This window comes from Momordica charantia (genome assembly GCF_013281855.1).
Source record: "Momordica charantia cultivar OHB3-1 chromosome 9 unlocalized genomic scaffold, Mcharantia_2.0 BLBB01000009.1, whole genome shotgun sequence".
Lineage (NCBI taxonomy): Eukaryota > Viridiplantae > Streptophyta > Magnoliopsida > Cucurbitales > Cucurbitaceae > Momordica > Momordica charantia.
Window position 1 is genome coordinate 15,109,159 of NW_028275167.1, and position 25,891 is coordinate 15,135,049.

A 25,891-nucleotide genomic window follows, 5' to 3' on the forward strand; every position below is an offset into this window, starting at 1 on the left:
AGCTCGAAATTCCTCATTGATGCCGCTTGGGATTGTATCACTGCGTCGGTTCGGGCCATGTACTCCTTCATCATATTCTCAAGATTTGAGCTGTTATTTTGAACTGGTGGAGTCTGTGTTCTCTGATTGTACTGTTGTTGCGGTGGCGGGATGTATTGCTGTGTAGGTGGAACATAGGGCTGCTTGTTTTGCTGGCTCTGCCCTTGATTAAAACCGCTCGAACCTCCTTGACCTCCCCATGAGAAATTAGGGTGGTGCCTCCAACCTGGGTTGTAGGTGTTCGAATATGGGTTAAAGTTCCTATTGTTCCCATGTCCTACATAAAAAACGGAAGCAGGGTTATGTGGACAATTATCATAAATATGGTTTTCACTGCAAAATGAACAAATGAGATCGTTGACTTGGCAAACAGGGGCAGGAGTGCAATAATCCGACTGCACAGGTTGTATCGGCGTGGCTAATGGATTTTTTATTCCCAATGCCATCTCTTTGAGCCTCTGCTTCACTGTAACCATCTCTTTCTGCATCGAGGTCGTAATGTCCAGAGCCAAAACTCCAGCTGGATCTTGCTTCTTTGGTGCTGCCCTAGATCTTTGCGAACACCATAGTTCGTTGTGTGAAGCTAAGTCATTTAGGATGTCAACTATCTCCTTTAATGTCTTCTTTGTAAAGGCTCCATTGGCAGCATTGTTTAGCATCATCTTAGTAGGATGATCTAAACCTCTAAAGAAATGTTCTATCTGGATGCATGCCGGCAAGCCATGGTTCGGACATTTCCTGATTAGTTCTTTAAATCTTTCCCACGCCTCGTGAACAGGTTCACGATCATACTGTCTAAAGGAGATGATCTCCTCTCTGATATCAGCGTGGCGAGTAGGTGGGAAGAATTTTGTTAAGAACTTCTCCACTAACGACCCCCATGTGGTGATGGATCCTGGTGGAAATGCATTGAGCCATGCTCTAGCTTGGTCCTTCAAAGAAAATGGAAAAAGTGTTAGTCTAAGAGCATCGTCTGTTATACGAGGTAATCGAAATGCATTTGCAATTTGAATGAATGATTTCAGATGATCATGTGGATCCTCATGTTCCTGCCCTCCAAAATGTCCAATTGTCTGCAACATTTGGAACATCATTGGTTTAAGCTCAAAGTTTGCGTGGGCTGGAATAGGGTTGACTATCCCTGAATCAAAGTTCTGAAAAGCCGTGGCGGCATATTCTCGCATTGCCACGTCTCTATTGTCCGCCATCTGGATATGGTTGAATTCATCATTTCTTGCATGATCCCTCATATTACCGTTAACAGCAGGTGGATCAACCGGATCACGAGGTGGAATATCTACCATTGATGTGCTCGTACTCTCTACCTCACTTTCAGGACTGATTTCACCATCTCTCTCTTTTTGCTTTTCTAGTTGTTTTCGAAGTCTTTGCTCCTTTCGAGTTTTTCGAAGGGTCCGCTCAATCTCAGGGTCAAGGGGTAGAAGAAAAGATCTTGTGCTCCTGCACTTTAACTTACCATTGTGAGATAAACGACCAAAAATATAGAACAAAAGCAGTGGATGGAAATTACACCCAACAACAATTCACAAAAATAAAAACTAAAAGAATTTGAAAATAATTTTAAAACTAAAGTCCCCGGCAACGGCGCCAAAAACTTGACTAGGCGTTATGCTGAACGCACTAAGCGTGGTAACAATTATATAGATGCAAGCGCACACCTGTCAGAGTAATATAAAATGGATGGAGTATCCAAGTATTGATCCTCAAGGACTTCTAAATAATTTCCAATACTCTAAAGTTTTAAAGAATAGTGAATGTTGAAATGAGTGATTCTTGTAAAATGGGAAGTGGTCACAAATAATGGTTTTGGATTTGGGATTTGGACTTATAATGATAAAACCTAGCCCGAATTACTTCAAGTTAGCCAACAAAGAATCAAGGACATGCTAAGGACAATATGCATTTTACTTTAGAAACCAACGACTACGCTTCTCACTTGACTTATGTCTAAGCAAGTTCAAAGTCCTAAGACATTCCCTAATATGTCTATTATGAGAGATATCTTAGTTTTAGGATGGAAATAGTCGCAACCCGGGTTAAGGTCCTATGTCTAGGCTACTTAAGCGGAACCCTTATGTCTAAGGCGCTCCTCTCCTCAGTTTAACCACTCAACAATGCAAATAAGCAACCTTTTCAGTATTGACTTGTTAAGACGTACAGTGCCTTCTCTAAATCCTAACTTTTTGGGAAAACATGTTGAGCAATGAATGGAAAGCAAAAACACTACTTCTTAGCAACAGTTATTAAAAATAAAAGGATAACTATCCATAACCGGGCTAGAGACGGGAATTTAGAATGACATATTGAAGAAAATACAGCAAGTAAAATGGTTGAATGTGGAATGCATGTGTGAAAAACAAAAGTTAACTAATGGAGAGTTTTTATCGGGATTGAGAGCTTCGCCCTTCTCTTTCAAGCAAGGGGGAGTGTCACGTGCTCTTTCCTCCAAAAACACAACTCTCTTAACTAAAAATAAAGTGAAGGCAAAGGGAAGATAAGCAAAGTGCTGGATTTTTATAAATTTGAATAAGTAGAAAATAACTAAGTACAAATGGAAACAAAACAAAGCTCAATAAAGGAATGTAAAGTGCTCGGGATTTATAAACCAAAAGCAACTAATGAAAGCAACTCAAAAGTACTTAGAAAGCAACAAAGAAACACTAAAAATGATCAAGAGAAGCAAGCAAGGCTTCATGAATTTGGTGGAGAAGTTGCTGGAATTTATAGCTGTGCAGACTTGGTTAGGTAGGTCCTAAAACGATGGTGAATCACCCATTTCCAACTCTTTTGACTGACCAAATCGTGCTCAAACTGATAGTGGAACACTTCTTCTACACGTATGCATCGGTTGGAACCACCAAAACGCATTGGAAGATGCGTTTCATTAAGGGCAAAATTGGAAGAAAACCAGTTTTTCTACAGGCACGCAGGCGCCTGGCGCCTCCCATGTAGGTTTTTCCGTCTTTTTGCTTCTTTTGATAAATTTGCACTCCCAAATGGTCCTAAAATGTCATAAATACAATATAAGCCAACCACAAACCATAATATATGAATATTGCATGAATTGGAACTCAAACGACCAAGAAAAGTCCGAAACAAAGCTAAAACATAGTAAAAACAGCATCTAAAACCTTCTTTTTACGCACGTAAACAAGCGTAATCGCACCCCCAAACTTAACTTTTTGCTTGTCCTCAAGCAAAACTTAGCAACTTTAATCAGCTTTCTAACACATGGACAAGGAAAAGCAAAAGCAACCGAGATGTTCAATCATAAATTGTCTCAAGGAAAAGATGTCAAAGCCTACGATTCTATTGCCTTTGTAAACTTAGTCACTATAAACCAAGTTTGAAATGATAAAAACTTTCTCTTTCAAAATCCTTTTTCCTTTCAAAAACAGAAAACGTTTTCAAATACCCCTAAGGAATCTGCACACTCCCTCCTTACACTAAGACTTTTACATCTGAAAGATCGGCTACTAGCCCTTGAGGTTTCCACACACTAACATCGGTTTCAACCACAGCTACTCGTAGAAAGACTTTGAAACTAACATCTAGGTCATAAGACGACGACAATGAGAAACACGAAGTCACTTATCACCATCCTTACTGTTATTTTCAAAGTCAACACCCAACCTAAAACTAAATGGGTGTCTACAGTAGGACTCGGAAATTATAACTACATTTTCTTTAACTCTCATTGTTTTTACCACTCTTTTCTTTCTAACACAAGTCTTTTCCCCACTCTTATTTTCTCTGACAAAGACTCTTTTTTACTCTTTTGCAACTTTTGTCTTCTCTTTTTTTTTCTTTTTTTTTTCTTTTTTTCTTTCTTGGTTTTTAAGCTAAGTGCTTTTCAACACTTTCTTTCTTTCCAACTGACTCTTTTTCAAAAGAAAATAGCATGATTTTTCAAATATAAATAACACTTTATCTTTCTGAAACAACGACTCACACAACGACTGTCCCCCCCAAACTTAAGAGAGACAGTGTCCTCACTGGGAAAAGACTTTTGCATCGGATGAAAAAGGCTTAACAGTAAAAAGGACAAGGACTTCCTATATAGGGGCAAAGAAAAAGCTTAAAGTTTGTAAAGATCAAAAAGACATAAAAGAAAATGAGTTTATCACATAAACAAAGGAAATAGCTCAAAGCTTAGTCAGGCATAGAACAGAAAACTCAACAATCTCTTATAATCATCATCGACATGAAATCACATGCACCGCACAGATGCTTCAAAATAGGCATGTGAAAAGCTAAACTAAGGTTAAGTGAAGGCATACTTTAAGTGATCATAAGATAAACGATACTAATTTATTCATGCTTCAACTGAGCTCGAAACATAATCAATACAAAAAAACATGCGTAGTAATGCTAGAACATGCAAATTACGTCATTAACCAAAAGAATAAAACACAAAAAATAGCAAAGAAGGATCCTCCCCTTCATGAAGTCAGAGGTTGTGGACTAGGATCAGTGTCAGTACTGGAAGATGGATGACCAAGGATAGCAGCTAGAGCTGGAGGCCATGAAGGTAAAACCGCAAAATCCAATGAAGCCCTCAAGTTGTAGATATGTTGCACGACTTCTCGAACCTGATCTCGCAGCTGTTGGTTCTCCTCTCGAAGACGACGGATCTCCGATGTAGGAGACATCCCAGTACCTTCCCTTCTTTGTAACGCATGGGCGATAATACGCCGAATATTCTTCTCTTCCACAATTGGGGCATCTCTCTTAACTTGATCCTCAGGGAGCTGTACACCTTGTCGCAAGCATAAAGAAGTGACCAATCGTGGGTGATAAAACTTACCACGTGTTCGGTGGGCACACTCATGGATACTGGTATTGATCAATTCTCCATAATTCACATCTATGCCCTTTAGCATGGCATAAACCAGCAGTGCCCTATCCTGAGTGACATGCTCATCATGCTCCGTTGGCAGAATTCTGTCTTTGACTATGTATAACCATCGTGCAGCAGCTAGGGAAACATCCTCGGGTTTTAGTCGTACCTTGCCATGAGTAGTCAAATCCCAAGTGGCAGAGGGCTTCCCAACACATGCTAGAGTCTCATCAAGCTGTGCTAGAGTCGGAGTCACTAACATCTTATTGCCCACAGCATCTCTGATATTCTCAATGTTGAAGGTGTAGTTGATCTGAGTGGCATCAAACCGTATTTCCTTCCCGCGCACTATGGCTATATGTGACTGGGGATGGACAGCAGCATAGAACTCTCTAACTAACTCCAAAGCCTCACATTGTATGGGCTGAATGAGTGGTCTCCACTCTTTGTCTCTAGCGGTCTCCCTCCAATCACCAGGCACATCTCCTAGATTGAGGTCGAATCCCAATTCTGTCATAATCTTACGGGATTTCATTAATGAAGTTCAAGTGGCTAAATTTGCCGCGTTCCATTTCGTCTCGACCTCCTCTCCCTCAGACAAGTCCAGTTCAATTGTATCAACTGGCCCAGGTGCCACTACCTTCTTCTTAGCTTCAGCTGCTTTAGCTTTCGCAGCTCTCGTTTTAGGTTCATTCATGGGCACTGTCGGCTTCTTAGCCTGAACTGCACGACGTTTTGAACTCTTCTTCTCCCGCCTCTTGTATTGAAACATTTCCCTTATCGTCTGCGTGTCCTCAGGATCTTCTTCGCTGGTAGGTTCTTCAGTACTATTCTCCCCAACCTTGGATCTACCTCTATCACACCCAAGCGGGTTAACTGCATTAGAAGGAATAGTGTGAGCATCCCTCACCCCTGGTAGAGTGGCCATCGGTGTGACATACTCATCCGTTGCCAACGGAGTAGATCCAGTTGCCCCAGTAGGCAACTCTTGGTGACTACAAAATGCTCCTTCTGTAGGTGTATCCAATGGGGAAGGTTCCTGAGTATCTGTTCTCACCACTTCGTTGTCGGTATCCTCTGTTTCCGACATATTTGAACAATGGCCTCGTCAAACCAGTAGAAAATCATCATTACCATCTTCCGGTGTAATAATCAATGGAGATGAATAAAACTGCTCCTCGTCCCTGTTCTCCATAGTCGAATCCTTAGGCGTCAGACGCCTACTACTCCCATCTTCCTCAATTTCTGGGTCTATCATCACCTCCTTGCCCTTCCTCTTTTGCCCTATCAACACCCCGGGCTCTAGCCTATGGCTATGGCTTTTTTCTTGCTCTCCTCCATGCTCATCTCCTGGATCCATTGGCATATTGGTTGGGGTTCGCATCCTAGGAGGCTCTAAGGGTTTTAGTTGTCCCATGTTGAAGGTACTCAATATGTTAGGGTTCAATTGGGGTGCTTGAGGTCCTCTTTCTAGGAATGAAAGTTGAGGTGGTGGGGGAACCTTAGGTGAAGTCATCCCATAGTTGATTGGGGGTACCCAATGACCCATTCCATAATAAGGTGGAAGGCTAGGAAATAGAGTAGATGGGTTTGGCATTCCATAAGGATGAACACTAGCTGGAATTTGCATTTGGGACAAGGGAAAATGATAGGAAGGAACCGGGTTAAACATAAACGGTTGGTACATACCCGGATTGATCATTGGAGGAAGTTGTTGAGGATTTTCAGCCCTAAACTCACTGTTTTGAGGTATATTAAAGGTGGGTAGTTGCTGAAAATTAACATAACCATGTGGGCTCATTATAGGATGTTGTGTAGGAGCTTGGGATGGAGGACATTCAAATGTTTGAAGCGGGTTTCCTCCCCTCACAGCAGCTAGCCTAGAATCTGAAACCATGTGGTGTTGGAAGTTCTCCAATGGTGGAAAGGGAATGCTTGTGGCATTTGGAGCTTGAGTAGAAGAGGTAGGAAGTGAAGTATGTTGAGAAGAAGAAGCCATAGATGTAAGCAAATGCTGGAAATTTCTTCTTCTTTTTGGTGGTGGCTGAAAATCGAAAACAAAGGTGATGAAGGGAGTGGCTTTTGCCGAAAAAAACAAGGGGAAGAAGAAAGTTGTGTGGGTTTTGGAGGAGTTGTAAAGCTTAGGCAATGGATCTATTTAAGCTTTCCCCAAACTAAATCCTAAACGGAAAGGGATTGACATTTAAGTTCAACTAAGTTTCCTAAACCTAAAAGGAAAAGAAAACAAATTTGAATACCAAATAGGATTAGGGAAACAAAATTTGAGTTTGAAGAGAAGTTTTAAAGTTAAATCATAGAGGATTAATGTTTGACCCAAAATAAAGCCCATATTATCGAAAATTAAAACCCAAACCGTGAAGGAAAATATTTTCGAACTTCTGAAAAACAGAGCAGGCGCCAGGCGCCTGCGTGATTTTTATTTTTCGCAAAGGGCAGGCGCCAGGCGCCTGCGTAATTCTTTTTTTTTTCAACGTTTTTTTTTCTTTCTTTTTGTTTTTTCAACGTTTTCAAAAACATTCTCTTAATAAGAAAAACTTTATAATTAAACAAAGAGAAAATACAAGATACAAAGACTTCCTTCCTTTACTTTTGTTCTTTGAAAAACGGATAAGAAGGAAAAACACATTTTTCGCAAAAATTTATTGACCTGAAAGTTGAATAGAGGTTTTTCCTCTATCCACTGGTTCTCCAAAATACGGCTTAAGTCTCTGCCCATTTACTTTAAAAACATTTCCCTTAGAGTCAACTAGATCCACTGCCCCATATGGGTAGACTTTAAAAATTTTAAAGGGACCAGACCATCTAGACTTAAGTTTCCCAGGGAAAAGTTTCAATCTAGAGTTGAATAACAGAACCAGATCACCTTCTTGAAGATTGTTCGGTCGAAGACGCCTATCATGCCACTGTTTAGTTTTTTCCTTAAACAGCTTAGCATTCTCATAAGAAAATTGCCTGTGTTCTTCTAATTCCAACAATTGTAACTTCCTCGCTTCACCTGCAGCCGACAAATCAAAATTTAATTTCTTAGTAGCCCAAAATGCTTTATATTCTAGCTCAAGAGGCAAATGACATGCTCTTCCAAAAACTAGCCTATAGGGGGACATGCCGAGGGGAGTCTTAAATGCTGTTCTATATGCCCAAAGTGAATCATCAAGCTTAAAAGACCAATCCCTACGGTTAAGATTTACAGTTTTTTCTAAAATGTTTTTTATCTCCCTATTAGATATTTCGGCTAACCCATTCGACTGAGGATGATATGCTGTTGCAACCCTATGACGCACATTGTATTTAGTCAGCAACTTTTGCATAGACCTATTCACAAAATGAGCCCCCCCATCGCTTATCAGACAATGCGGGGTTCCATAACGCGTAAAAATGTGCTTTTGCAGAAAACGAATGACAACTTTGGAATCATTGGTAGCAGTTGCAATGGCTTCTATCCATTTCGAAACATAATCTACTGCTAACAATATATAAAGCTTACCATTAGAAGATGGAAATGGACCCATAAAATCTATACCCCACACATCAAATATTTCAATTTCCAGGATCGGGGTTTGAGGCATTTCGTGGCGTTTAGATATATTACCTGTCCGTTGGCATTTATCACAAACCTGGACAAACTTATGTGCATCTTTGAACAGAGTGGGCCAAAAAAACCCACTTTGCAAAACTTTGGCTGCGGTTTTGTGTCCTGCAAAATGTCCTCCATATGGAGACATATGACAAGCGTCTAATATCGCCTCGTGCTCTTCTTCTACGACACACCTGCGTAAGATATTGTCAGGTCCTACCTTATATAAAAAATGCTCATCCCAACGATAAAATCGAACTTCATTTAGAAATTTCTTTACCTGTTGCTTGTTGAACTCATAAGGAACTATTCGACTTACCAAATAATTTGTTATATCGGCATACCACGGAACTGAATCAACTCGCAAGAGTTGCTCGTCAATAAACTGTTCACGTATAACAGTTCCATCATCACAGAGCGGGGATTCCAATCTAGACAGGTGATCAGCAACTTGGTTTTCAGTACCCTTCCTATCCCTAACTTCAATATCAAACTCTTAAAGTAACAAAATCCACCGTATCAAACGTGGTTTCGCATCTTTTTTAGCAAATAAATATTTTAAAGCAGAATGGTCAGTAAAAACAATGACTTTTGTGCCTATCAAGTAAGACCTAAACTTATCAAAGGCGAACACAACTGCTAACATTTCCTTTTCAGTAGTAGTGTAATTGAGTTGTGCACCGGTCAGAGTCTTACTAGCATAATACACAGGATGCAAGATCTTGTTTTTACGTTGTCCTAACATAGCTCCTATTGCATAATCACTGGCATCACACATGAGCTCAAAAGGTAAATCCCAATTAGGTTCGATAATTATAGGGGCTGAACTTAGAGCAACTTTCAACATTTCAAATGATTTTAAACAGTCATCATCAAAAACAAATGGTCTATCATGTTCTAACAATTGACACAAGGGTTTAGAAATTTTAGCAAAGTCTTTTATAAAGCGGCGGTAAAATCCCCCATGCCCTAAAAAACTTCTAATCCCTTTGATATTTGTAGGAGGAGGTAGCTTTGAAATGATGTCTATCTTAGCGTGGTCTACCTCTATTCCTTGCTTGGAAATTTTGTGACCCAAAACAATACCCTCTTGTACCATGAAATGACACTTCTCCCAATTTAGGACTAGGTTTGTTTGTTCACATCTCTCCAATACTCTCTCCAAATTAACTAAACATGCGTCAAAAGAATTTCCAAAAACAGAAAAGTCATCCATAAAAACTTCTAGAATATTTTCTACCATGTCAGAGAAGATGGCCATCATACACCTCTGAAAAGTCACGGGTGCATTGCATAGTCCAAAGGGCATTCGCCTGAAAGCGAACGTACCATACGGACACGTAAATGTTGTCTTCTCCTGGTCTTCTGGAGCAATAGCAATTTGATTATAACCCGAATATCCATCTAAAAAACAATAGAAATCCTTACCTGCCAGAAGGTCGAGCATCTGGTCAATAAACGGGAGAGGAAAATGGTCTTTCTTCGTTACCTTGTTGAGTTTGCGATAGTCAATGCAAACTCTCCACCCGCTCACAGTTCGGGTTGAGATGAGCTCATTCTCCTCGTTGGCCACCACGGTTATACCCCCTTTCTTTGGTACACACTGTACTGGGCTTACCCAGCTGCTGTCGGATATTGGGTATATAACATCGGCGTCAAGCCATTTAAGAATTTCTTTCCTTACAACCTCTTTCATCTTCGGGTTCAACCGCCTTTGACTCTCAATAGAGTTCTTACCATCTTCTTCGAATAAAATTTTGTGCATGTAAAAGGCCGGGCTTATCCCTCGGATATCTGCTATCGTCCATCCAATGGCCTTTTTGTGTTTCTCAAAAATCTGCAATAAAGAATATTCATTAGTAGGTGATAAATTGGAGGCTATAATAACTGGTAAAGTGTCGCTATCCCCTAGATACGCATATTTCAAATGCGACGGCAATGGCTTCTACTCCAACGTGGGTGGTTCCACTATGGACGGAAGTAACGACTTGCATTCTTCTTTTTGTATTTTTTCAACAGGATTAATCACATCTTCCGGTCCTTCTTCTATCTTATCAAGCTCTTCTTCAATCTCTGTAACTAACAAGTCATAAAACTCATCAAACATAACAGGATTCAAGCTATTTATAGCAGAGCATTCTTCAAAGTCTCCTGGTAATTTCATGGCGTCTAGAACGTTAAATTTAACTTCTTCATTATTTACCCTCATTGTAATTTCTCCCTTCCTCACATTAAAAACTGTATCCCCAGTGGCTAGAAATGGTCTTCCCAAAATAATGGGAACGTCTCAGTCCGCCTCGCAATCTAGAATGATAAAATCTGCAGGGAAAATGAATTTGTCCACCTGGACTAAAACATCTTCTATCTTTCCCTCAGGTCTTATGATAGATCTATCTGCTAGTTGGAGGGTAACCGTAGTAGGTCTAGCTTCTCCTATGCCTAAAGATTTGAAAACTGATAATGGCATAAGATTAATGCTAGCGCCTAGATCACATAATGCCCTGCCTAAGTTTTTTCCTCCTATGGAACATGGAATGGTAAAACTGCCAGGATCGTTACACTTCATGGGTAGCGGGCTGCCTACAGCTTCACTACTACATTTTGTCATGGCTACCAGTTCATGCTCTCCTATCTTTTTCTTCCTAGAAACTATATCTTTAAAAAACATAGCATAATTTGGCATCTGTTCTAGAGCATCTACTCATGGTATATTTATATGCAATTGTTTTAAAATATCTAAAAATTTTCTAAACTGGGAATCATTATTTTTCTTAACTAATCTTTCTGGAAACGGGGGAGTAAGGGTAAAAGAAGGTTGTACCTGTGGAGGAACACTCGGGGTGTCCTCATTACCTTTTCTAGTATTTTCTTTTTCTGGTGTTGTTGGATTTTCTGGTATCTTTACAGTTGGTTCAGTGGACGGAATCTGTACATCTGTTGTTGGCATTGTTGGTCCATCATATGCCAGTCCACTCCTAAGGGTGACAGCTTTGCACTGTTCTTTCCCTTCTCGTTATGGTAATTCAGTATGGCCTCGAAAAGAACCTTGTGGTCTATTCTTCAATTCATTGGCGACCTGTCCCAATTGGGTCTCGAAATTCCTCATTGATGCCGCTTGGGATTGTATCACTGCGTCGGTTCGGGCCATGTACTCCTTCATCATATTCTCAAGATTTGAGCTGTTATTTTGAACTGGTGGAGTTTGTGTTCTCTGATTGTACTGTTGTTGCGGTGGCGGGATGTATTGTTGTGTAGGTGGAACATAGGGCTGCTTGTTCTGCTGGCTCTGCCCTTGATTAAAACCGCTCGAACCTCCTTGACCTCCCCATGAGAAATTAGGGTGGTGCCTCCAACCTGGGTTGTAGGTGTTCGAATATGGGTTAAAGTTCCTATTGTTCCCATGTCCTACATAAAAAACGGAACCAGGGTTATGTGGACAATTATCATAAATATGGTTTTCACTGCAAAATGAACAAATGAGATCGTTGACTTGGCAAACAGGGGCAGGAGTGCAATAATCCGACTGCACAGGTTGTATCGGCGTGGCTAATGGATTTTTTATTCTCAATGCCATCTCTTTTAGCCTCTGCTTCATTGTAACCATCTCTTTTTGCATCGAGGTCGCAATGTCCAGAGCCAAAACTCCAGCTGGATCTTGCTTCTTTGGTGCTGCCCTAGATCTTTGCGAACACCATAGTTCGTTGTGTGAAGCTAAGTCATTTAGGATGTCAACTATCTCGTTGAATGTCTTCTTTGTAAAGGTTCCATTGGCAGCATTGTTTAGCATCATCTTAGTAGGATGATCTAAACCTCTAAAGAAATGTTCTATCTGGATGCATGCCGGCAAGCCATGGTTCGGACATTTCCTAATTAGTTCTTTAAATCTTTCTCACGCCTCGTGAACAGGTTCACGATCATACTGTCTAAAGGAGATGATCTCCTCTCTGATATCAGCGTGGCGAGTAGGTGAGAAGAATTTTGTTAAGAACTTCTCCACTGACGACCCTCATGTGGTGATGGATCCCGGTGGAAATGCATTGAGCCATGCTCTAGCTTGGTCCTTCAAAGAAAATGGAAAAAGTGTTAGTCTAAGAGCATCGTCTGTTATACCAGGTAATCGAAATGCATTTGCAATTTGAATGAATGATTTCAGATGATCATGTGGATCCTCATGTTCCTGCCCTCCAAAATGTCCAATTGTCTGCAACATTTGGAACATCATTGGCTTAAGCTCAAAGTTTGCGTGGGCTGGAATAGGGTTGACTATCCCTGAATCAAAGTTCTGAAAAGCCGTGGCGGCATATTCTCGCATTGCCACGTCTCTGTTGTCCGCCATCTGGATATGGTTGAATTCATAATTTCTTGCATGATCCCTCATATTACCGTTAACAGCAGGTGGATCAACCGGATCACGAGGTGGAATATCTGCCATTGATGTGCTTGTACTCTCTACCTCACTTTCAGGACTGATTTCACCTTCTCTCTCTTTTTGCTTTTCTAGTTGTTTTCGAAGTCTTTGCTCCTTTCGAGTTTTTCGAAGGGTCCGCTCAATCTCAGGGTCAAGGGGTAGAAGAAAAGATCTTGTGCTCATGCACTTTAACTTACCATTTTGAGATAAACGACCAAAAATATAGAACAAAAACGATGGATGGAAATTACACCCAACAACAATTCACAAAAATAAAAACTAAAAGAATTTGAAAATAATTTTAAAACTAAAGTCCCTGGCAACGGCGCCAAAAACTTGACTGGGCGACGCACTAAGCGTGGTAACAATTATATAGATGCAAGCGCACACCTGTCAGAGTAATATAAAATGGATGGAGTATCCAAGTATCGATCCTCAAGGACTTCTAAATAATTTCCAAACTCTAAAGTTTTAAAGAATAGTGAATGTTGAAATGAGTGATTCTTGTAAAATGGGAAGTGGTCACAAATAATGGTTTTGGATTTGGGATTTGGACTTATAATGATAAAACCTAGCCCGAATTACTTCAAGTTAGCCAACAAAGAATCAAGGACATGCTAAGGACAATATGCATTTTACTTTAGAAACCAACGACTACGCTTCTCACTTGACTTATGTCTAAGCAAGTTCAAAGTTCTAAGACATTCCCTAATATGTCTATTTATGAGAGATATCTTAGTTTTAGGATCGAAATAGTCGCAACCTCAGGTTAAGGTCCTATGTCTAGGCTACTTAAGCGGAACCCTTATGTCTAAGGCGCTCCTCTCCTCGGTTTAACCACTCAACAATGCAAATAAGCAACCTTTTCAGTATTGACTTGTTAAGACGTACAATGGCCTTCTCTAAATCCTAACTTTTTGGGAAAACATGTTGAGCAATGAATGGAAAGCAAAAACACTACTTCTTAGAAACCCTTATTAGAAATAAAAGGCTAACTATCCATAACCGGGCTAGAGACGGGAACTTAGAAAGACATATTGAAGAAAATACAGCAAGTAAAATGGTTGAATGTGGAATACATGTGTGAAAAACAAAAGTTAACTAATGGAGAGTTTTTATCGGGATTGAGAGCTTCGCCCTTCTCTTTCAAGCAAGGGGGAGTGTCACGTGCTCTTTCCTCCAAAAACACAACTCTCTTAACTAAAAATAAAGTGAAGGCAAAGGGAAGATAAGCAAAGTGCTGGATTTTTATAAATTTGAATAAGTAGAAAATAACTAAGTACAAATGGAAACAAAACAAAGCTCAATAAAGGAATGTAAAGTGCTCGGGATTTAAAAACCAAAAGCAACTAATGAAAGCAACTCAAAAGTACTTAGAAAGCAACAAAGAAACACTAAAAATGATCAAGAGAAGCAAGCAAGGTTTCATGAATTTGGTGGAGAAGTTGCTGGAATTTATAGCTGTGCAGACTTGGTTAGGTAGGTCCTAAAACGATGGTGAATCACCCATTTCCAACTCTTTTGACTGACCAAATCGTGCTCGAACTGATAGTGGAACACTTCTTCTACACGTATGCATCGGTTGGAACCACCAAAACGCATTGGAAGACGCGTTTCATTAAGGGCAAAGTTGGAAGAAAACCAGTTTTTCTGCAGGCACGCAGGCGCCTGGCGCCTCCCATGTAGGTTTTTCCGTCTTTTTGCTTCTTTTGATTAATTTGCACTCCCAAATGGTCCTAAAATGTCATAAATACAATATAAGCCAACCACAAACCATGATATATGAATTTTGCATGAATTGGAACTCAAACGACCGAGAAAAGTCCGAAACAAGGCTAAAACATAGTAAAAACAGCATCTAAAACCTTCTGTTTACGCATGTAAACAAGCGTAATCAGTTGGCAGCAGTTCACAGTGTGTTTCATGTGTCTATGTTGAGGAAGTACATTCATGACCCCTCGCACGTCTTGGACCCTGAACCATTACAACTGGATGAGTCCTTGTGCTACGAGGAGATACCCGTCAGAATTTTGGCAAGAGAGACCAAGTTGTTGAGGAACCGGGCGATTCGCTTGGTTAAGGTTTTGTGGAGGAACCACCAAGTGGAAGAAGCTACTTGGGAGCGGGAGGACGGTATCAAGGCGAGATACCCTGAACTGTTAGAACAGTCCACTTTCGGGGACGAAAGTTTTTGAAGGAGGGAAGTCTGTAACGCCCCGAGTCCCTCAGGTCAGTTAATCTCGAATCGGAAGATTTTTGTTTTTCATTTAAATTTCAAAGTGAATGTTAATTTAATTTATCGTTAATTATCGGGCTCTAACAATCCAATTAAATGTTTATTAACCGAGCTTGGTATGTTGGGTCTTAGGTTGAGGGAATGGACTCCTCCTTCTTTGGGATTGGGCTTAATGGGAAAATTGTTTTAAATCAAAACAAAAGGGGAAAACCCTAACACTTTTCTTTTTCTCTTTTCCTCCCTTTGTTTCTTAGCCGACAGCCCCCCCCCCCCCCCCCCCATTCCCAAGTTTCTCCTTCTTCTCCTTGTTCAGCCGGTAGCTCCCTTTTAGTTCTCCGGCGAAGCAGCACGACAGCGGCGAGCTTCCTCCCCGACGACAGCGGCGAACGGTGGACCCTCCCGTCCCTCAACGACCCCGACGGAGGCGGCCTGTAGCAGCGTGCGCCAGCGCGAAGAGCAGCGAACCCGGCGGACTCGAGGAGTTGCGGCGAATTCCAGCGGCGCCGGCGTCGTGCAGTGGCGGCGCGTGACCTTTCTTGCGTGCAGCAGACTTCGACGGCCCCGAACAGTCCGAACTCGTGAAGCCCAACGAGTTTGGTGACGTTTTCCGGCCTTCCGGTGACGTTCGACGTTGGTCCCCTCTTATTCGAAGCCAAATCGGCATTACCCACTCTTTTCGGCATGGGTTCGGCGTTGACCCACCTCTAATCGGACCCAAATCAGCATTACTCATCACCTTTAGACGTAGGGACAGCAAGCTTAAGGCCTTTTGAACTCAGATCGGGAGCCCGAACCCCTTCGACGTCAACCCGCTCCTAACCCAAGTTGTTTTAGTGTGGGTTAGTAGGTAACGACTCTACCTAAACTCGGTTTCGTTTATAACTAAATGTTTCTAATTGGTTACTAACCTCGAGATCGTGCTCTTTTGTAGTAGGAAGTGCTCAACGAGCTTAGGAGCTTTAGGACAAGTGATTGTAAGTAGCACGGGGGCGGGTGCGTGCGTTGGTGTATGTTATTTTGTTGCCGATGTACTGTTTATGATGCTTAATATTGGTTCTGATACGTGGTTGTGCAGTGTAATTCTTGTTATGTAGTTTTGTATGACTGGTTAGCGTTGAATGTCCGTCGGTGTTAATAGTGTGAATTTTGTATTGTTGAACTGCTGAGATCTGTTGTAGAATGACGTATGATTGTAGGGAATGTTCGTTAAAGTGAATTTATTTTGGAAATGTTCGTTGTCTGAATTCGTATGAAGTGTTTGGCGTGTCTCATGAGTTTTTATTATATCTAGCAGTGCTTATTGAATATGGACGTTGGATATTAAGTGTTTGGATGAATTGTGTTGGGCTCCAATCGTTTGAAATTTGTTGACTATGCTCTGTTATGACTAAACTCACTGTGGCGCTGTTGTTAAGATTTGGTATGTTGTGAAAGCATGTTTGGTTTATTGTTTTGCTATTAGAATGATGTTTATGTTGTGGAAGCATGCTGAAATGTGTTGGTGAGTGTGAGATGCATTGAAATCATACTAGTGGTGGGGCTGTTGATGGGCGTGTGGTGGTTGGTGTTATTAAGGGGTTAGTACTGGAATCTTGGTTGGAGGCTAGAAACAATATGTGGAGTTTTACAGATTATGTAGTGAATGGGTGAGTGTCAGGGCCTCGGGTATAAATGGTCGGGGGTCGATACGCCGATATTGGATAAAGATGAGTGTCGAGGCCTCGAGTATAAATGGTCGGGGGTCGATGCGAGGAGTCTTTCGGAAGGAGAACTTGATACGAATCCATTTGTGACCAATTACATATATCAAAGGAGCAATTATTACAAGAAAGGCAAGGAAGATTCAAGAGGCTTTCACATTGCACCTTCAAAAGCTTGTTAATGCACAAGAACCAACAAAGAGTTTTGAGCCCGAATTTATTCATAATGTTACTTCAATGAGTCAAGAAGAGAATGGAGTAAAGATGGCACGGGAAAAGTTGTCTATTTTGAGAGATGGCACGGAGGACAAAAAAAGTGTGCAGATTCGTGAACAGGTGCCTTTGCAGATTGCACCTCTTTGGAGTTTGTGAAGTCAAAAGTTGTCAAACCATATCCAAATGTGAAGCGCCTCCTACAGCACATAGATAAGACCATTTGAAGCATGACTACGTTTTCTGATCCGCATTTAAGTGTCTAGAATGATGTGCAATCAAGTTTTAATTTGCATGTCTTATTTTCTACAATTTGCATTAAGTAGTATTTTGAAAAACGTTTGGTGTTCTTATGTTGAACGACCATTTGGCCTATTTAAAGGCTTGTAATGCTCTTGTTATGGATAACTTAAGATTAAAACATATTGAAATTCAAGAACTTTTGTTCCTTAACACTTTTGGTGTTGCTTCTTTCAAATCTTGCTTTAGGTTTGATGTTAAACCGATTCATTGGATTAGTCTCGATCAAGCTAATTCTGGAGTGAGTCGTCTTAGGATCTAGGAGTGACCATCGTAGATTCTAAGTCCGATCTAAGAGTGATTCATCTTCTAACCTTACTCTTGGTTGGAATCATTCGGTAAGTTAGTCGTTTTTGCGAATGTTTGCAAGGATCCTAGAAGGACCTCTAGCTTTGTAAACCCGAGCAACCTTGGCGCTTATCAGAACTATTGGGGCCTTGGGTATAAATGGTCAAGGGCCAATAGATTGTAAGACATCGAGGCCTCGGGTATAAATGGTCGAGGGTCGATGCACTAGTGTCGGGGCTCTGGGTATAAATGGCCAGGGGCTGACACTACCAAAAGCATGGTTCCGAAGAGCTCGAACAACTGAGGTGATCATAGTTGAATTTGAGGTGTTAGGAAGCCAGGTGGACGGTAATTGTTTTTTTTTTTTTATTGAGTTGTGGTTAGTATTGGGTATTATAGAGCATGTTTATGGATAAATATATATGTACCAGTAAAGCATGTCTATGGTTGTTCGCATACTGTAATGATAGAGCATAACGATGCATGTTTTTCCTTTATGGTTCTGAGCATGATGTTTGTGAGTGCTTCGTGAGGGCTACTTACGGAGTATATTGTATATACTCATCCCCCCTTCTACAATGATTGTTTCAGGTGAAGGACTCAAGGGTGACCTTGCTGATGGGACGGGGGAGACCTGACAAGCGAGGACTATAGGCTGCTTAGTTTAACTTATTTAGTCTAATTCTTTTGTTAGGGCCTCAGGTTGTGGCCAATAAACGGATTATGTACCTTTGAATAATTGGGAGATTTTTCCTTGTTGTTAGTTATGCCTCAGGTTAGGTGCTTATTTGAGCTTTATCCCATTTGCTTAGAATCATTTAGATTCAACAATAAACTTGCATCGTGAAGTAGTTCACGAACATTGTTGCATTTTTATTTTTGAGATTGGTTGATCGTTAATTTGATGAGGTTTTGGAGCTTGATTTTATAAGCTTATGTGCTTAGGAAGTTGGCAGGTTGTAATTGGGGTTAAAACTGATTTGGAAGTCGTTCCAAACATGAACTTGCCCATCACACTTTACTGTGATAACAGTGGTGCTGTGGCAAATTCTAAAGAACCTCGAAGCCAGACGAGAGGCAAACACATCGAAAGGAAGTACCACCTAATACATGAGATAGTGCAATGAGGAGATGTGATCGTCACAAAAATTGCTTCGGAGCACAACATTGATGATCCTTTTACGAAGGCAGTCACGGCTAAAGTGTTTGAGGGCCATCTAGAAAGTCTAGGTGTACGAGCTTTGTACGATTAGTCTAGGGCAAGTTGGAGAAATGTAATGGGTATAGTGTATGCCATAGTTTATTGTACATTCCCTTTGCTTTATGATAATGTACATCCCACTTGAGTTTAGTTCAAGTGGGAGTTTGTTGGGTGTGTTGCCCTAAACTCATAGTTTTCATTTATGTAAAAACAAATATATATTCGATAAAGTTTTATTCAATAAATTTGTTGGTTAATTCATAGCATTGCATTGTCCAAAATCCAATAAACTTATCCTCCAAGGTAATTATCAAGTAACCGGGACAATATATATTGGGTATATATTTGATATACTAGGTATATAATTGATATACCCATGACATACTAGGTATATATTTGATATACCCCTGATTGTTGGGTGTGTTGCCCTAAACTCGTAGTTTGTATTTTGTAAAAACAAATGTCTATTTAATAAAGTTTTATTCAATAAATTTGTTGTGGAATCTTAGCTTTGCATTGTCCAAAATCCAATAAACTAAACATCCAATGTTATTTTTGATGTAATCGGGACAGTATATATACTGGGTATATAGTTGATATACGGGGTATATATTTGATATACGGGGTATATATTTGATATACCCCTGATATATGAATGGATAATGTCCCGTGAATAACCTAAAGGGTCTATAGTATATGGATAAGGCTGGGTACCTTATCCTGGCAACACTATGGATACGGCCCACTCTGTAAAGGTTACAGACGACTCGATCCAGGCCGTTCGTGTGGATACATGTGACTGGGGGTATCCTATACAATGAGTTTGTATAAGACCGGACCACGAAATACGCAATCTTTAGGTGTAACACCGTTAACTAATAGATTGATATTTCGTAGGATGACCAGGCAACTCATTCTCAATCCTGAGTGAGTTATGGACTCTTGCCCGTGAGGGCTCGTCCTTTGATCAGTATGGGTGCAAGTGGCCCGAGTTGCCGACTGAATATTCCTACCATTTTGGGGACGAGACCGAGTGGGGAACTGGGAACATAACTTCAGAAGATGGAATTCACTCCTCCCCGACTTTAGGGGAGTAGATGAGTGTTCCCTTAAATGCTGACTCCGGGACTTGAACAAGGGGCCCCACCCTCTCATTGGCCGAGAGGGACTTCCAGTTATTGGTTGGACCATAACCGGGTTGTTCATTAGAGGAGCAGTGGTGTTTAAGGAGTAAGATGTAACTCAGGGGTAAAACGGTAATTTGACCCAACTTGAGTTACGAACACTCGTGAAGGATTGACTCGTCATTAATGGTCGTATATCCATGGACACGAAAACATTTTGCAGTGAGAAGAGTGCAACTGCGGGTCTTTAGTGGAATGACTCGTAGTTAACGAATCTAGATTAACTCGGTCAATCAGTTTGACCGATTAATTTTGTATCGTTGGAGCTTCGGATCTGTAGGTCCATTAGGTCCCCTTGCTAGCTCATAACGGGTAAAACGAGGATCAAATTTTTGGAAGAATTTGAATTGTTCAAATTACTTAAGGGATTTATATGTATCAGATACATTATAATATATAGTTAATTGTAAATTAAAACTATATATTATGAGAGATATTATTTGAATGAGATTCAAATAAAATTAATATGAATGAGATTCATATTAAAACTATAGGTTAAAAATAATGTGCATAAGATGTACATTAAAACTATAGGTTATACGAGACAAATGTTTTAGAATATGATTCAAATTTTATAATAAATAATTAAGTGTTAATTATTTATGTATATATATATATATTTATTAATTATTAATTGGATTAATAATTATTTATATTAATTAATTTGATTAATTAATTATATATATATATTAATTATTATATATATATTATTATATATTATAATTATTATTATATATTATATAAATTATTAATATTATTAATATTAATAATATTAAACTCCCCTGCAAAATTGTAGGGGAGTGGGAGGTTAGTGTGACGTGGGGAGTTACCCCACGTCACTGCTTCTGTTTTGTTTTTGCAGTTCTCCAAAACACAGAACAGAAGAAGAAGAACAAAAAAAAAACACATTTTTTCTCTCAATCAAAAGTAGAACTCTCCCAAGCTCTCCCTCTCGTTTCAAAGGATTGCTCCCACCAGCACGATCCCGAGACCCAAGAGGATAGCGAGGAAGACACAGCGGTGGTGTAACGCCCCGAGTCCCTCAGGTTAGTTAGTCTCGAATCGGGAGATTTTTCATTTAATTTTCAAAGTGAATGTTAATTGAATTTATTTATATTTATCGGGCTCCAAAATCCAATTAAATTAATATTTACCGGATCCCGTGTGGTGGGTCTTGTTTAGGAGGGGGGTAGATTTCTTATCTTTGGGCTTGGACTTATTGGGCCCCCTTTGGGTTATTTTGTTTTTAAAACAAAGGGAAAAAGGAAGAAAACAAAAACAAAACCCTAGCCCATTCCTTCATTTTTCCTTCTTTTTTCCTCCCTTTTCTTCTTCCCCATTCCTAGCCCTAGCCGACAGCCCCCCCCCCCCCCAAACTTCTTCTTCTTCTTCTTGGAGCAGTCTCGCCGGCAACCCCTTCTTCTCCGACAAAGCAGCACAGCAGCAGCATCTCCATGCCGGCGGCCCGAGTAACCGCGAAGAGCAGCGCACGAACCGGCGCCATTCTCCACGGCGGCGCGGTGTTTTCGCACGACCCACGGTGCGGTGGCTCTCCGACGACCCTCCACGACCGGCCGGCACACTCCACGAACCACGAACGGCGGCGGCATTGAACAGCCACCGGAATCCGACGCCCTGCAGCACTCCCTTCGACGTGAACAGTAGCCCTCCGGTGAAGTTCGACGCTGACTCACACGCAATCGAAGCCCAATCTATTTACCCACTCTTTTCGGCATGGGTTTGGCATTGACCCACCTCTAATTGGACCCAAATCAGCATTACTCATCACTTTTAGACGTCGGGACAGCAAGCTTAAGGCCTTTTGAACTCAGTTTGGGAGCCCGAACCCCTTCGACGTCAACCCACTCCTAACCAAAGTTGTTTTAGTGTGAGTTAGTAGGTAACGACTCTACCTAAACTCGGTTTCGTTTATAACTAAATGTTTCTAATTGGTTATTAACCTCGAGATCATGCTCTTTTGTAGTAGGAAGTGTTCAACGAGTTTAGGAGCTTTAGGATAAGTGTTTGTAAGTAGCACGAGGGCAGGTGCGTGCGTTGATGTTTGTTATTTGGTTGCCGATGTGCTCTTTATGATGCTTAATATTGGTTCTGATACGTGGTTGTGTAGTGTAACTCTTGTTTATGTTGTTTTGTATGCCTAGTTAGTGTTGAATGTCCGTCGGTGATAATAGTGGGAATTTTGTATTGTTGAACTGCTGAGATCTGTTGTAGAATGATGTATGATTGTAGGGAATGTTCGTTAAGGAGAATTTATTTTGTAAATGTTTCTTGTCTGAATTTGTATGAAGTGTTTGGCGTGTCTCATGAGTTTTATTATATCTAGCAGTGCTTATGGAATATGGACGTTGGATATTAAGTGTTTGGATGAATTGTGTTGGGCTCCAATCGTTTGCAATTTGTTGACTACGCTCTGTTATGACTAAACTCACTGTGGCGCTGTTGTTATGATTTGGGTATGTTTTGAAAGCATGTTTGGTTTATTGTTTTGCTATTAGAATGATGTTTATGTTGTGGAAGTATGCCGAATTGTGTTGGTGAGCTGAAAGATGCATTGAAATCATACTAGTGGTGGTGTTGTTGATGGGCGTTGTGGTGGTTGGTGCTATTAGGAAAGTAGTACGGAAATCTTGGTTGGAGGCTAGAAATGTTATGTGGAATTATGAAAGTTTTGAAGTGAATGGGTGAGTGTCAGGGCCTCGGGTATAAATGGTCGGGGGCTGATACGTCACTAATTGGGTATCGAGGCCTCGGGTATAAATGGTTGGGGGTCGATGCGAGGAGTCTTTCGAAAGGAGAACTATTGGGGCCTTGGGTATAAATGGTCAAGGGCCAATAGATTGTAAGCCATCGAGGCCTCGGGTATAAATGGTCGAGGGTCGATGCACTAGTGTTGGGGCTCTGGGTATAAATGGTCAGGGGCCGACACTACCAATAGAATGGTTTCGAAGAGCTTGAATAGCTGAGGCGAACATAGATGTATTTGAGGTGTTAGGGAGCCAAGTGGATGGTAGTTGTTTTTATATGAGTGTGGTTAGCATCGGGTCTTAGAGAGCATGTTTATGGTTGAATGTATAATGTAATAGTAGAGCATGTCTATGGTTATTCGCATATTGTAATGATAGAGCATGACAATGTATGTTTCCTTTATGGTTACGAGCATGATGTTTGTGTGTGCTTGGTGAGGGCTACTTACGGAGTATATTTTATATACTCACCCCCCCCCCTCTACAATGATTGTTTCAGGTGAAGGACTCGTGGGTGACCATGGTGATGGGACGGAAAAGACATGACGAGCGAGGACCATAGGCTGCTTAGTTATTCCTGTTTAGTTTAAGTCATTGGTCAATGCCTTATATTGTGGCCAATAAACGGTTTATTTGTATTTGAATAATTGTGAGATTTTTTTCTTGTGGTTAGTTTTACTTCGGGATAGGTGCATGTTTGAGTTTTATTCCATTTGTTTAGTTTTATATAGATTGAATAATAAACTTGCCTCGTGAAGTGGTTCACGAATGTTGTTGAATGTTATCCATGAATTGATTTATCGTTAGATTGATGGGGATTGAAATTTGATTTCATAAGTTTGTGTGCATAGGAAGTTGGCAGGCTGTAGTCGGGGTTAAATTTGATTAGTTGGGTAGTTAATGTGACCTAGAGGTGTGCGGAAAATTCTGGGTCGTTACAGGTGGTGTTCGAGGGAAACTCGTTGAGGAAACGTTCTTCAAAGGTTCGTATTTCCCCTGTATTTTCCCTCTTTCAATTTCGATTTTGCATCCCTAAAATCAGCAACGAAAATCCGCTTCCAATTTGGGAATCACATCCCTTCAATTGGTATCAGAGCCAGGTTGTAGTTCTGATTTTTTTGGATCAAAATCGTTAAGTTTGGTGGGTGATTTCATATTTTCGAAATATGGATTTGCGGGTTGGAAAATTTCCGGTTTTTGGCACCTAGATAGTGTTTTACTTCGTGATTTGATCATGTAAGGGCCTGATGTTTTGGGCATTTAGTTTCTGTATTGTTTTTGTAAGTTCGGGTCGCTCGAAAGTCGTTCGTGGCGTCGGATTGGGCGAAAATTGCAGAAAACAGCGAAGAAGACGAAGCAGACAGCTCCATGGTGCTATGCAGCAGCGCCAGGCATTGCGGGACAGCACAGAGCGCCACGGCGCTGCACTGTAGCGTCGCTACGCTGTGCAGCGCCATGGCGCCATGCTAGGGCGCTGCGGCGCTGCTGCTGCAGCAGCGCCGTGGCGCTGTCCTTAGGCGCCGAGGCGCTATCCCGGGTGTTTTTCGACGAGGTTTCGAGGCTTCGGTTCCCGGTTCGAGGGCGGATGCAATCAGTTTTCTTAATTTTTATTATTTCGTTTTCTTAGGGTGCCAAAAATCGTTCCAACTTTGCTATTTAATTATTTTATGCATTATGAATGTGTATTTTAATTAAAATCATATTGCATATTGTGTGTCATATAGTTTTAAAATCCCACCATAGGTTACATGCATAATATGTATGTTTGATATATAGTATGTATGTATGGTCATGCATCATATAGTTATAAATGTTATAATGTATGAATGCATGTTTTATTTTCATAATTAATATAAGTGTTGTGTTAATTAGATGAAAATAAAGTTGCATTGAGCATGACATTATTTTGGATAATATAATTGTTATATTAATGTATGCTTTCAATGCATGTTTATAGCTTTAATTTCTTAAAACTTTATAAGAGTTATAAAATGTGGAAGATAGAAATTAAAATCTATAATAAAGAGTTGCATGCAAACATAAGGTCTAAGTTAATTAATTTTAAAAGGGTTTAAAATTAATTAGACCTTAGGTTATATCTTCTAATGTGATTAGGGGGTAGTCTTTTATTTTGTTTTAGCTAGGTTTAAAATGAAATAACAAAAGACTAAATATAAAATGTTGTCTATAAGGGAACCCTGTCTAAGGAGGGTTCTGTCTAGGCTGAGGTATTTAAGCTTACCGTAAGGGAACACCTCTACCTAGGAACTGACCTGGGGGTTGAATTAGTCAATATTTTATATACAAGCAATAATGTCGTTGGTTCATTAAAGTGTTTAACGAACTAAAACATTATTGTACAACATCCGATAAATAGTTATATTGGGCCAACTAAAAATACACTTAGTTAATTTCACTTAGCCGGGATTTATCTAAGTAATATACCCTAGTCTTATAATACTAAGTGGGAGCAAAAGAGAATATGTAATATACAGCGTATATATTTGATATACAAAGTATATATAACATACTTTACTCTCCCACTTACGTTCTCCTTTAAATTCACGCTGTGAGTTCCATGCTCGGCCTCGTGGCGCCCTGGGCGCGGCCTCCCTACGGAAGGTGTTGCATGGTTCAATATCGAGGTGAATGGAGATAGTGTCCAGCATAACGAAACCCTTGTTCAGGCTGGAATCTTCCTTTTGTGCAGCGATGATTCGCTGTCTTAGGGTGGGTTCGACCGAGAGTTGAGCTAGCACTGCTGAGACATCTTCTACCGCTAACTCCACCTCAGAACGGTCCAACTCATCTAACACTGGTCCAGGAGGTACTACCAGAGGAGCTACGCTTGTTGCTCTTCTACTGAGTGCATCGGCCACCACGTTTGCCTTACCCGGATGGTAATTGATCTTGCAGTCGTAGTCTTTTACCAGTTCTAACCACCTCCGGTGCCATAGGTTAAGTTCTTTCTGAGTGAAGAAATATTTCAAACTTTGGTGATCAGTGAAGATTTGAATCTTTTCCCCATATAGGTAGTGTCTCCATATCTTCAAGGCGAACACTACCGCAGCAAGCTCCAAATCATGGGTGGGATAGTTAAG

At 40.6% G+C, this 25,891-nt stretch overlaps 2 non-coding genes across 2 annotated transcripts; both read left to right on the forward strand.

Annotated features, from left to right (window-relative positions):
• Positions 1 to 756: 756 nt before the first annotated feature.
• LOC148209050 (small nucleolar RNA R71) lies at positions 757 to 863 on the forward strand. Its single transcript, XR_015787468.1, has one exon. It is a non-coding gene; the product is annotated as a small nucleolar RNA R71 (small nucleolar RNA).
• An 11,477-nt stretch (positions 864 to 12,340) lies between these two features.
• LOC148209051 (small nucleolar RNA R71) lies at positions 12,341 to 12,447 on the forward strand. The gene has a single exon (XR_015787487.1). It is a non-coding gene; the product is annotated as a small nucleolar RNA R71 (small nucleolar RNA).
• The last annotated feature ends 13,444 nt before the right edge of the window (positions 12,448 to 25,891 follow it).